We start from the raw sequence: 13,503 nt of genomic DNA on the forward strand, positions 1-13,503 counted from the left end.
ACTAGTATTGCTGATGACACCAAACTGGGAGGTGCTGTAGACACCTTCAAGGGCAGAGAGACCTTGCAGAGAGACCTCAACAAATTAGAGGACTGGGCAACCACCCACCATATGAAGTTCAACAAAGAAAGTGCTGAATTCTGCACATGGGATGGAGCAACCCTGGATGTACAGACAGACTGGGGAATGAGATGCTAGAATGTAATGTCAGAAAAAGGGGCTTGGGGGTCCTGGTCAACCTTATACCAGCAAGCTGACCATGAGTCAGCAGTGCCCTGGCAGCCAGGAGGGACAACCCTGTCCTGGGGTGCATAGGCACAGCATGACCAGCCAGGCCAGGGAGGGGATTGTCCTGCTCTGCTCTGGGGTGGGCTCACCTCGAGTGCTGGGGGCAGTTTTGGGAGCCACAGTATAAAAAAACCATTAAGTTATTAGAGAACATCCAAAGCAGGGCCATGAGGATGGTGAAGGGCCTTGAGGGGAAGCCGAATGAGGAGCGGTTGAGATCACTTGGTCTGTTCAGCCTGGAGAAGAGGAGACTGAGGGGAGAGAGAACTCATTGTGGTCTTCAACATCCTCATGAGGGGAAGAGGAGGGGCAGACACTGATCTCTTCTTTGTGTTGACCAGTGACTGAACTTGAGTGAGTGACTTGAAGTTGTGTCAGAGGAGGTTTAGACTGAATATCAGAAAAAGGTTCTTCACCCAGCAGGTGGCTGGCCACTGGAACAGGCTCCGCAGGGAAGTAGTCACAGCACCAGCAAGACAGAGTGCAAGAAGCACATAGGCAGTACTCTCAGGCACATGGTGGGGTTCTTGGGATGTCCTGTGCAAGGCCAGGAGTTCGACTCGATGGTGCTGATGGGTCTCTTCCAACTCAGCTTATTCTATGATACTATGAGATGAATTTACATGACCAGTGTTAGGAAAAGAAGGAATTCTTTTAAACTAAATGACATATTTAGATCAGATATGAGGAAGATATTCTTTACTGTGAAGGTGGTGATACACTGGAACCAGTTGTGCAGAGAAGCCATGGGTGCCTGACCCCTTGAAGTGTTGAATGCCAGGCTGGATGGGGGTCTGAGAAACCTGATCTAGTGGAAGGAGTCCCTGCCTATGCAGTGGGGTTGGAACTAGCTAATTTTTATGGTTCCTTCCAACCCAAGCCATGATTCTATGTTTCTATGATTCTTTGAAATGCTACAAATAAAAGAAAAATTAGAGCTGTGGTTTTAGTCTGCATGGTTTCATAACAGTGACTCATCTGCATACAGACAGTGAAGGTTTTTTGAGCTGCCTATTCCATGGGACATCTTGAAAGACTTAGTGAGGTTCTGAGCTTCCAGTGTCTAGTGTGACTTGATCTTTTCCTTTTTCTTACTTTTCATCCTATCTGTAATAAAAAATCACATGGATGTAGCATGATGAGCAAGCAAGGCTCTAAAATCACCACTTAAACTAATTTCATGCTTGCAACGCTCCTGCCCAGCATATGCATAAATATTTGATGTTGTATGACAACATATGAATTAGGAACATAACATTAGTTTAAGAGTAGGAAAATGAGTTTGTATATACTAAGGCCTGATTCAGATGCTAAATTGCCTGATTTTCTGCTACTTGAAGTGGAGCTGTAAATTATTAATTGCACACGACACTGGAGCTTGTGTTAGCCTGCATATCAATGTCTAATTGATATACTTCTCTCTTCAGAATAAAGACATGACATAAATGCATAAAAATGGATTGATGAACTGTTCCACGTAATTTCTGATTCACAGGTGAATGACTAACTAGCTGTTAGCTTGAATATGTGGCTCTCCTAAAGTCTATAACAACAAACCTCTGAAAAAAATTTTGAGATTATTCTTAGTCACAGGTAAATATACACTATAGGATAATCAATTCATTATATTTATTCATTATACTTCGAGAAAATTCACATTTTCAAGTCCAAGGTATATTTAGTAGTTTCACATCTTGACAGATGAATATTTAAGACTGAATGCAAATTTTCACAATACTGCCTGTTTAGATAGTATGGTTGATTTTCCATTGTCAAAATTTCGACAACCATCCACACTTACCCAAGAACTTTAATGAAGAACATATTTCTGTGTCTTTAAAAAGGAAAAATGTTCCTTTTAAGAGAAAAGTCACAATATTTTATAGCGTATGTAAGAAAAACTTAGTAAATTTGGCACATTTTTCTTCTCACAAATATATTATGATTTTCTCTAATGCATTAATTAAATTAATTGTATATTATTTTAATGAGCTTTTAGAATGTTTTTAGCTCATTTAAATATCCATATTTAATGCTGTATATTTAAGATTTATATACTAAAGTGTGTTGTTCCTGTGATTTGAGTGATTGAGTGAACTCAGTTTGACAATGAAAAGATATGCTTAAAATAAAAGCAGAGAAATAAAATCTTTTCTGAGAAAATAATGATTCAGGCAGACACTTGAGAAAATGGAGTGAAAAAACATAGACTTTTTTTCCAGTGAAAAGTATAAATGTGGATTATTTTGTGAAGCTCTAATGGCTAAAGTCCTGACCCAGATGTCAATTGTCTTTTTGCTCTCAAGTTCTTGTTCCAAATGTCAAACTACTGCTGCATTAAGTTTACCTCAACAAGTAAAATAATCACTAAATTTTAATCTCTCAGAAGGCTGAAAAATTTGGTGGAAATGTGTCAGAAAATCAATGCTCACATAAACAGAGCTTGAAATTTTTGATTAACAGATTAGTTTACTGGATTCTCTTATTGGACAGACTCACTAATATGAGAATATCCTTATAACACAAATAGCTAACATTTTATATGAAGTTTAATTCAATCCATTTACTTTCAAAACGTTAAAACAAAACTTTTAGGACATTTTAAAAAGTCCCCAAACTTCAACCAAGATACTAAAATTAAAAAAACCCCTGTAAATATATTTTCAGCCTCTAGTCTAGATTAAAGCTTATTTCTATACCCATAAATCTTTTTAACTGCTTCATCTGTGCCTGTAATTGTTTTCAGATAAATTAGAAAATTGTATTCACAAATCAAGTAATATTGTAATTCAATTTCCTCAGTGCAGAAAATAATACATTTGAATTATTAAATATGTGGTTGTATATTCAGGGGTTTTAATTTCTGCCTTTATAAGTTTAATGTCAGTTCATTAACAAACATATAGAAGCTTCATCTCTATCTAAGTAGGTAGAGATGGTAGAGAAGGTAGACAATAATCAATAATATCTGTTCCACAGTTTTCAAGATCTAGTTGTGTTTTACCATGATACATTGATGTTAATAGCATTTATGTTTCCAAATTTTGATACATTGTGTATGAAAATTGATGTTCTTATAAACTTTCATGAAAGATTAAAATCTCTGCAAATAGGTTTAAAGATAATATGGCTAAGGAAAGTTTTTTCTGCTCTATTATCCACAGTATTTGTTCCTTCCTTACTTTTTACATGAAACTGAATTGTCATATTTTACTTCCTCAGTAAAAAGCTAGACTGTTCTACCATATACAAAACATATATAATAATATATAACCTAGTTATGGTGATAACATCTTTGTGATCTGAGCCTTTAAAAATGCATGATGAACCACCATGATAGCACACACATGTATTTAGCTAGTCTTTAGAAATCTATGAGCAGAGCTATCACTTAGATAAATATTTACACTAGAATGTACAATTTAAAATACATGCAGTATAAAGCATGTATTTTAAATTGCACATTTATATATTTGTGAAAAATCTATAGCACACTTTTAAGGCAATTTTAAATAAATTTAATGTACAGATTCAGAGATTCTCAGAATATTCTGAGTTGGAAGGGACCTACAAGGATCATAAAGTCCAGGTCTCAACAAGAACATGAAAATCAAACAGAAGGATAATCCAGAAACACAGGACTGCAGGGAAGGAAGACAATAATAAAGTCATAAATTAATGTCTAGTGTTTGAAATCAACATTTTGAGTGTAAATGAAGTAATGTTGAGAAATACCACATTTTAGCTAGAGAAGCTGCAAATGTTAAGTTAATGACAGGAGAAATCGTTCAGATAAAAGTTCAAACAGGGCTCATACAATTCTAGCAAAGCTTTGCTATCACCTGGAATGAACTGTTATTGGGTATAATACTTGAGTATCTTACCTCTAACATAATGCTTAATTTTTTTTTTTTTAATTGTTTGAATCTTGGGAATTATTTAAAATATTCCAACTCCTATACGATTTTTTGTTGTAAATAAAAAAGTACATGTTAAGTATTTTTTGGTGGTATATTAGCTCAAGGAGTACTTTTTTTTTTCTGTGTTATGATATCATTATATGAACAGATGCAAAGGAATAAAGACTTAAGAAAGCAAAATATTCAGGAGAATCTTGGTATAAAGCATGACAGAATCAAGTTTTTTAAAATTTGATCCACACAATTTGCATACTGAGAACTATCTCCACATCTGCCTTTTCTTTTTTTTTTAAATAGTATAAAATGTTAATTATCTGCAGAAGAAACTGCAGGTGTCTCACATTTTGTGTTGCATGTTAAGAACTTTTTAAGAGTTATTTAGGATCTGTTATTACAACAGTCTACCCTGCAACAGCATCCTTACCAAATTTCATTGCCCTTTACTGACAGAGATAGTAAGATCTGTTTCCTGAGAAAATAGCCTTACTCCATTGAATGATACTTTGTTTCTCTTGGCAATGGCAATAATGGCCACCTCCAACTATTCAGACCACAAAACCTTGCTAGAGGTGGAAAATGATGTTAATGATGTTAAAATCTGTGAGAGTTTCAGGAGAAATTCCAGAAAGCCGTAGCTTTGTAAGCCAGAGATGAAAAAGGGAAAGATCTAGGTTAATGTCTATGGAGACCAGGAATCAGGAGTCATTGTTTCATTTACATAATATTTCCTTCCAGTAGAATACATGTTGATTTATAAAAAGCACTTAAAATAAATTGTCTGGATCTATTTCAACTATATAATCTCTCTGATATATGGTTAGCTCTAAATCTCTCTCTTGACCCATTCTGAAAAACCTCATGTCTATAAAAGTGTTCAAAGTTTTAAATTGAAGGTGCAACAACAGGCATATATTAGTTCTGGACAGAATCTAATAGAGTTGATTCTGAGCAACTGTAAGGAAAATTCAGAGCCCCTGAATCAGATTTCTAATATTTAGCGCTCTCATAACTCCTGCTTCTTATTTTAATGAACGTGGCAATATTAATTGAACCAGGCTCATTACAGAATGAACTTACAGCATTTTAAACACTCACCACGGTACAGAAAGAACAGTTATTTCTTTGGTGCACCTACACATTTTTCTTTCTAACAAGATTAATTGTTCTGAGGATAATATAATTAGAAAGTGAAGTTTCTGTTTCGCTATAAAAAAATGATTAAAAATATATATCCTCCTTTGAATATGGAACTCATGCCACACTAAGAAGACAATCTTAAAACCTAAAATAAGTTTCTCTGTAAGTGTTTTGAGTCAGTCCTAATATTTATGTATCAATTGGATCTAGGCGACCACTATGTGGAAATGTGACATATACATGCATGTATATACATATATACATTCTTTCTATAAAGTATAACAGCAAAATTAAATGAGAAGTAAGATATTTTCTTAAAAGACTAGAGTTCATTTATCCAGGAATCCTTCTCTGCATTTCTACTGGTAGACAAGTTTATTAGGTAGATGTTAGCATTGTGTTTGTCCTTCATACTACTTTAGCTCTATGCTTAATGCTCTTCCCATTTACTTTCCAAGAAAAAAATATTTATGTCTAAATATATTATAATTTAGCCAAACTTTTTGCACTCAGCACGGAGCAGAATTTCTCTCAGATAATTTATATTGCAATAGTTGAATATTCTAACAAAGCATCTGGGCTCTGTTGTAGATAACCCAGTGGCATATTGACACATTTGGGGTTGTTCAAGTTCCTGGCTTCTGTCTTCATCCTGGTAGTATCAGAGAGAAAAGCATTTCTCTAGACTAGGAAAGGAAAGAGCAGCTTGTCATATATCATGGTGACTTCTCCTCTGTTTCTTTTTAACAGAGCTATACTAGTTCTTTGTATACAAGGAAAAAGGGATCTTTGTGGGTAGTTATAGCACAATTGTGTTGGAAAAACTACTTCAGAGTTGTAATTACTTATTCACAAGCTTTTAAAATATTTTATTTTCGGTCAACAGGAGTTTGTTGCTTTGCCCTGTCTGAATTCTTGAGAGAATGCAAAGCAAGACAAATACCTCAGGTCCTGCTTAGGCTGCAGAATAAATCAATTAGCAGGTTAAGATTTATGATACAGTATAAAAATGGTTCTTAGACACATGATGTACTTTCCCCTGTCTCTACCTTCCCCCTCTCTCCATTACTTTCTGGGCAAACTCATTTTGATTTATAAATCAATAGTCATGTGTTTTGAAGACAGAATAGAGATGTACTTTAAACACCAGTCTATTTTTAAATCCTTAAATTCCAACAGAATTTTCTATGCTTAAAATGATTATTCCAATTCCATTGGTAGTGTCTTTATGACTAGAATAAATTTTTGATGTACATCCGCTATTCCAGATATCCACAGTGAAGTTCTCTGTAAACTTTACAATGCCAAATACACAGCAATTGAAGACAGCATAAAGGCTCAGGTTCACTTAAGAGCTTCTTAGGCCCTCCATTCTCTGTGCATATATCTTTCTGGTTTTCCTTTGTCGTTTGAAACATTTTTATGCCATGTGGAATTAAAGAAATTATATTATGCTATGTACATGAAAAGCATACAAAAGAAAAAAGTCATATATGTGTATAAGCTTATGACAAGAGACATCTAACTGCTATTGAATAGAAATTTGCAAGCAAAGTATTTTAATAAATACTGTCAATCTAAATGCACATACAGAGAACTCAAATATTTTGAAATTCAATTCCAACTGAAGGATCACTGAAACACACCAGGTAAATCTGATACATTTTAACTTTTGAAAAGAAATTTAAACATAATGAATGTGCTTGCACAGCTAACCAGATTAGTTTTTCCCAGGAGGAAGAAAAGAAACAGACCTGAGCTTTCATCCTCAAAGGAGTATATATAAACATTCAAATATTTCATATTTAAATATCTTACAGAATTACAATAAGAAAATAATACTGAAATATATAAATTTAACATAAAATTAAACAAATCTCATCTAATGGTATACAGTATTTTTCCTTCTTTACCATGATATTGTATGTAAATATTCCTCCATATATGAAGCAACACAACTGTGGTATAAATGTGGTAGGGATATTTATTACATCATTATTGGCCCATAATGCTTGTTCCATCTGTGTGATTTTAAAATAAGAAAGATATTTTATTTGTATATATGGAATAAGTAATCAAGCTGCAGAAGTCAACACTGATATGTAGTATTAAGTCAAGCATGGAAACAGCAATAAAAAGAAAAATTGCTGTCTCTAACAAGTTCTATTTACATGTGCTAAGAAAAAAATTATCATATCACATGCTGAAGGACAAATGCTATGCAGAAACACAGGACCTAGGTTAGCAAATTGTTGCATGGGTGTTATGATCCAATTATAAATGATGCCTCTACTCAAATTAAGGTGCAAATGATACCATAAGCCAAAGTCAATGGTACAGATTTTATTTAAGCATAAATGTGAGGTAGAGAGACAGAAAGAAATAGGAAGAGAGAGTGGGGAGGGGCAATAGAAAGTGAGCAAGAGAGAGAGACATTAAGCAAAATGAATTCCAGCAGTGCCCAGATGGTCCTTCTTCACTCTGGTATTCTTGGTGGTGGGGATCTCTGAGTTGTTTTTCTGGAGGTACCACTTTTATGTAGTCCAAGTCCTGGGCACTCATGAGACATAGATGCCACTCCCATAACTCTGGATAGTACATGGGTAAACAGTTTCGTCTTTTCACCCAGTGTGCCAGTGGGTGAATTTTTGTCTGAATAGGTTACCCAGATCTGCCTCACCAGACCTGGAATCAACATCTTCCTTTTGTTGCCATCTGCACTCATCGAAAGTTCTGTTGTGGTGACTTATCTTATGGTCACAGCATTCTTAAGTCCTCACAATGAATATTTGTCATGGGGTAATTAAGCAGTGGCTGTGGAGTTCTTAGCAGCACTTCACAGCAGAGGAAATCTGCACAGGATCAGTCTTTGCAGTACAGCAGAATCCATATGTGCTGCAAATGGAAACCTAGATAACTATTTTATGCCAGTTTCATGGATCCCATCACATTAGATTTACATTTCCAAAATGTTCATGGGAAAGACCACTATCAAAATAATTCCACCAATGGTTTAATAAGGAAATATTAGCGCCTGAAAATCTGATGCAAAGATGAACCAGCATGCTGAGAAGGTAATTCTTCTTATATTTCCACAAAAAAACCTGAAATAGATAAAATACCATGAGTTTTTGAATGAAAAGGAAAGTAGAGCTAGCTTGACTTGTATGTTTTTACGTGACCCTGGAAATAAAAAAAAATGAGAAAGAATTTCCACTAAAGACATTGACGCAGTTTCTACGGCACAAGAGAACAACACTTATGGACTAAGAGTACTTTTTGCATTAATTTCTTTTGAGAATTTATTGTTGTTAACACTTAGATTGAGGGAGAAATTATATTTCCACAATGTCAAACATTAGTGCCAAGATATCAAATAAATGGCTAAATATTTTTTCATTATTCCTTTTTCGTAGCTAATAGAAAACTAGTATGTTCTCATTTAGTAAGGGTTGTAGGTGATGGGAAAACATATATTACATTTATTGATATATTTGAATTAATGGATTTGTTTTTATTTTCTTTCTAATAGCAGTAATCTAACCTGGAATTTCAAAGTCAATCCATCATTATTTCTTATTCCTGGATGCTTTCATACCTAGGATTTTACCCCATAGAAATGTAGCATAGCTGTGATTTTAAAAATGAAGAGAGATGAAGCAGCTTTTGACACATACTATACAACTTCTCTTATGCTTTCTATTAGTATTTTAATAGGTAAATGAACTTGAAAAAAAAGTTATCTTTATGCTTGAACCATATCATAAACTAAAAATAGCTATAACTAAACTATATAGCTATAACTAAAATGGCTATTGCTCAATTGAGACACTGTGTATGAGGCACTGGGTTATGCAAGAGAACAACACAATCTGCTTACAGCTGGGGTGGGCCTCTTTAGGCCATTTCCATAAAACAACACATTATTTCACTTATTTAAAAGGGCGATACCTAAATTTAAGCTAATCACTCAACACTTCCTGTCAGTCAGCTGGGAGAAGTGAGTACACACACAACTGAGTCATTTGATTTATTTTATATGCTATTTGTGTGAATGACTCACCTTCTTACAACAGGCATTTAAGTCCACTGACTACAAGGGCATACTAGGACATGATGTCTGATATTTGATGTCTGATCTTTTGATATTTGGGTTTGAGAAGGAGTCATCTCACCATCTACGACCGTAACACTCTTTCTTTCTCACCGTCCCCACAAGGCTCAGCCGTTCATGCTCCGAAGATCAACAGCACAGCTCTGATGTGGTATGATTATGTGCTTTTGGCTCAGGCTGCCACAGAGACTCATAGATTGTGGGAAACAGCTGTGAGAAAGCCTGCAGAGACGAGCCTTCTAAGTTATGACTATAGAGTTACAGACAGAGGAAGAACCATAAAGATGAAAGAGCACAAGTAACTGAAAGAATGAAGACTAAAAAACAGCAATGTGGAAAAGCACAAAATCTGAAATGGAAAAAAATAAAATAAAATATGGGAGCATGTGGGTACCATTGAATTTAGTGGATGCTTTCAAGTTACTGATACAACAGGTCCGCTCCTGGGAGCATGGAGACTAATTTGTTTTCTGGCTCATAGCTACCTGGCCAATAAAGACTCCATTGCCCATTCCTGATAAGAAACTGAAAGGCCTTAAGAGTGGGATGAGAATCTGTATTACTTTTTTGTAATTACTTTCGCCTGATTACTTTTGTAATCAGGTAAAACTTAGGTGTCTTTTGTATTTACAAGCCAGAAAAAAATTGCAAACCAAATCTATTTTGTATTTTTAACAGAGATTTTTTTGTGTATGGTTCTAGATGCCTAAACAAAATGGAGAGGAATCATAGTAATATGATTAATGAATAAGCTGTCTAAAGAAATGTGTAAGGCAGACTCTCTAGATGTGTGGTTAAAGCTTATTCAACACTTGCACTCTGAAGCTAGTCAGGCAGAATTTCAGTGCAGTAAGAGGAATCGAAGAAAATGTGCCAATATAAATGAATCATCGGAACAGCTTTCCCCTCATTTTCAGACTGATATCCAGTAAGCAAACTGACATGAAATTGCTTCTTTTTCAGCCTTCTGAGATGAGGCTTCTGAGAGGCTCTTGACTATGTCACAAATATGATGTACACAGCTGTTAGGAAGAAAGCCATTTTTAAGAAACTGTTGAAGACTAAGAAATGGTGCACACAATGCATACTGAAGGACTGCAATACAAGCACTTGTCCCACTGAACTATAAAGACACCACATTAACATATTTGTACACAGCAACTTGAAAGGTTATGAAACCATTCTATTACCTTGTTGATATGAAGGAGAATGTTCCTGATATCTGCAAAAGTGAACCTTGACAAAAATTCTACTGATTGCTGAGCAATTGCTTTCCCTTGATAGTTTTCATCTCACTATGTTTTGGTCTGGAAGATTTTTTTATGTTTATAAGCACATATAGTTTTTAATTTCATATTCTTTAACCCCTTATTTTATACTGTATTGCATTCTGGAAACTCATACGTTACCTTTCACTGGAGAGAGAGACGTTGGCTTGCCAAACAAATATATTTTAGTCCTGTTGATTCTCAGCATTTCCTGAGACCATTTCCTGGCCATACATTTCTTAGTGGTATGAAATCCTCCAATCCACCAAAGCCAATATTTTCTGTCAACACCCTGCCATACTTTAAATATTGCACTCTTAAAAATATATATATAATAAAGTAAAATTAATTCTTCCTCTTACTGATGGTTTAAGTGGAGTAATTAGTACTGAAATTTAAATAAATATGAAATATTTATTCAATATTAATAAAAGCAAAATCATTATTTTATATTTTTAATGAGACCATAAAACTCACAATATTCTCTACATCTGTGTACTATTATTTTATCAAAATAGAAAACCCCAAATATAGAGTGTTTTTTTGTTTGGGTTGCTTGGTTTTGCTTTGCTTTGGTTTTTTTTTTTTTTTTTTTTTTTTTTTTTTTGTGCTTTGTGGGTTTTTTTCTGTTTATTCTTGGCTTTGTTTTTTTTTTTTTTCCTTGCTAAGTGTCAATATGAGTGATTAGTTCTGTGTAGAAATACAAGCAGCAAGTCTTTTATGATTCACAGGTTTGATGCCTTTTGGAAACAATTAGTGTTCCACTAATAATATTAATATAAAAAATTGGAACTGCTGTATTAACCTGCTCAACCCTCACCCTTTTTTGCATTTGCTTAGGTTATTAGCAACAAAAATTTTATCCCCTATTTTGTTGTTGACAACTCATGTAACTGCTTTATGTTTTGTTAGATTTTCATAAGGGAAAGAGGTTGTGCAATTAGAAATAATAGGTACCGAATGCTGTTAAAACAGAGTGAAAACATTTATCTGAACTCGTAGTTATGATATGTCATCATTTAGGCACTTAATTATCACAACATGGGCTTGCTTTTTTTTAATATAATTTGAAGAATATTTTGTTACCAAGGTCATATGTGATATGAATCTTCTAAGCTCTTATTTTCCTCATTTTAGAGAAACTTTAGATCACTTATCAAGACTGGTATTCGTTCTATTTTACAAATTATTTCATTTATGATTTCATTTCTTTATGAACTTCCCTTCAGGATCAGGAGGTACAGCTGACTTGCTAGTGAATATTTTTAATTTTAACAGGGAGAAAGAGAGAAGCTGGAGATTATAGCAGAATGGTTGTTTACATTAAAATAGAACATGATGGTGTGGCTGTTACAGGGACAAAGAGAGACTGATAAACTGCGTTCCCTTTTACTGTATTAGGTGTTTTATACCATCTGTACTTACTTTCCCTGGGAAATAAAAAATTATAAGGGTCAACAAGGTACATCCCAACTATACTTCTGAATTATGGGAAGCATTTTTATTAGTGTTACTGACCTTATGTATAATTAAAATCTATACCCCCACAAGCAAGATCCTCCCTAAATTCCCTAACCAAAATTCCATCTAATCTGACATTTATTATTGTACAGCTGTCTTGGCTTTAAACCCAGAAGGGAATCTCAAAATCAACAGATTCTGTAGGCATTCAGGGAAGCTGTTTGGGCTGGATGGAGCATACAGAGAATTTCTCATTCCCTTTTGCTTTAATTTTACCATTCTTTTCCTTTTTTATTTTAATTTATTTTTAGCATTTCACCAGAATTAATCCATTGCTACAGCTTTTCTTTTTTTCTTTTTTTTTTTTTTTTCTTTGTGGGTTTGGGTTTTTTTCCTACATAATATATTAAGATTTCACTTTCTTTTGCTCTTGAAAAAAAACCAAAAAGACTGTAAAGTCCTTGCCTTTTTTTCAGTCACAATCACATCAGCTATATTAGGATGCTTAGAAAAAAAGCAAAAATTTTTTTATTAGTAGTATTATTCTGGTCTATTCTTGGTTCTCCTGGCAGTTTTAATGCAGAGATTGTAGTTTAGAGATTTTCATTTTAATGTAAGTTGATTTAACAACTGAAAAACAGATTTCTTTTAAACCTTAAAACAATATCTGTAGCTAAAGGATATTGAAACAAAATGTATTTTCTATGCTAGTGAGAAAAATATTACAAGTAGGGTAGCACGCACTACCACTTAATAGCAGAAGAAAGATGTTTGATAATGGATTAGTAGCTTTGTTGTGACTTGTTATGAATTTGGGTAGGATCCAACACTCTTGTGGAAGTGTATTGTAAGAATTTAAGGAATTGTTAGCCAACACCTTTCAAGTCTAAGCAGTAGGCTTGTTGCCAGAGTTACGGCAACTGTAAAATTAGAGTTCCTGACACATCTTTGTTCAGCGTGACAAGAACTTACAATAAACATCAGGCTCCCATCAATAAGTTGTGACAGTCGGTGGCTTATTTCTCATCTTGACATTGTGTTTATTGTGAGTTGTTGGTGCCTAGTCTTACACTGGGAGGAATGTCAAACTCATGTTGGTGATGTCTTTCCCACTCTGGGATCTACTTGGATTCCTTTCTGTCTTTATGCTTGCACACCTTGGTTTCTCCTCATTGACCTGCATCTCCATGTTATGTCTAAATTTAGTATATATAGTGCCTTTCACATACGTCACTTTCCAATACTATTACTTTGTTCCCCAAAAGAACAAAATAATACCCAAACCATTTTTGTCCAGATCTACATATCTTTAAGC

The sequence above is a fragment of the Onychostruthus taczanowskii genome, unplaced genomic scaffold (genome assembly GCF_017590055.1).
Source record: "Onychostruthus taczanowskii isolate IOZ18803 unplaced genomic scaffold, ASM1759005v1 scaffold146, whole genome shotgun sequence".
NCBI classification, from domain to species: domain Eukaryota; kingdom Metazoa; phylum Chordata; class Aves; order Passeriformes; family Passeridae; genus Onychostruthus; species Onychostruthus taczanowskii.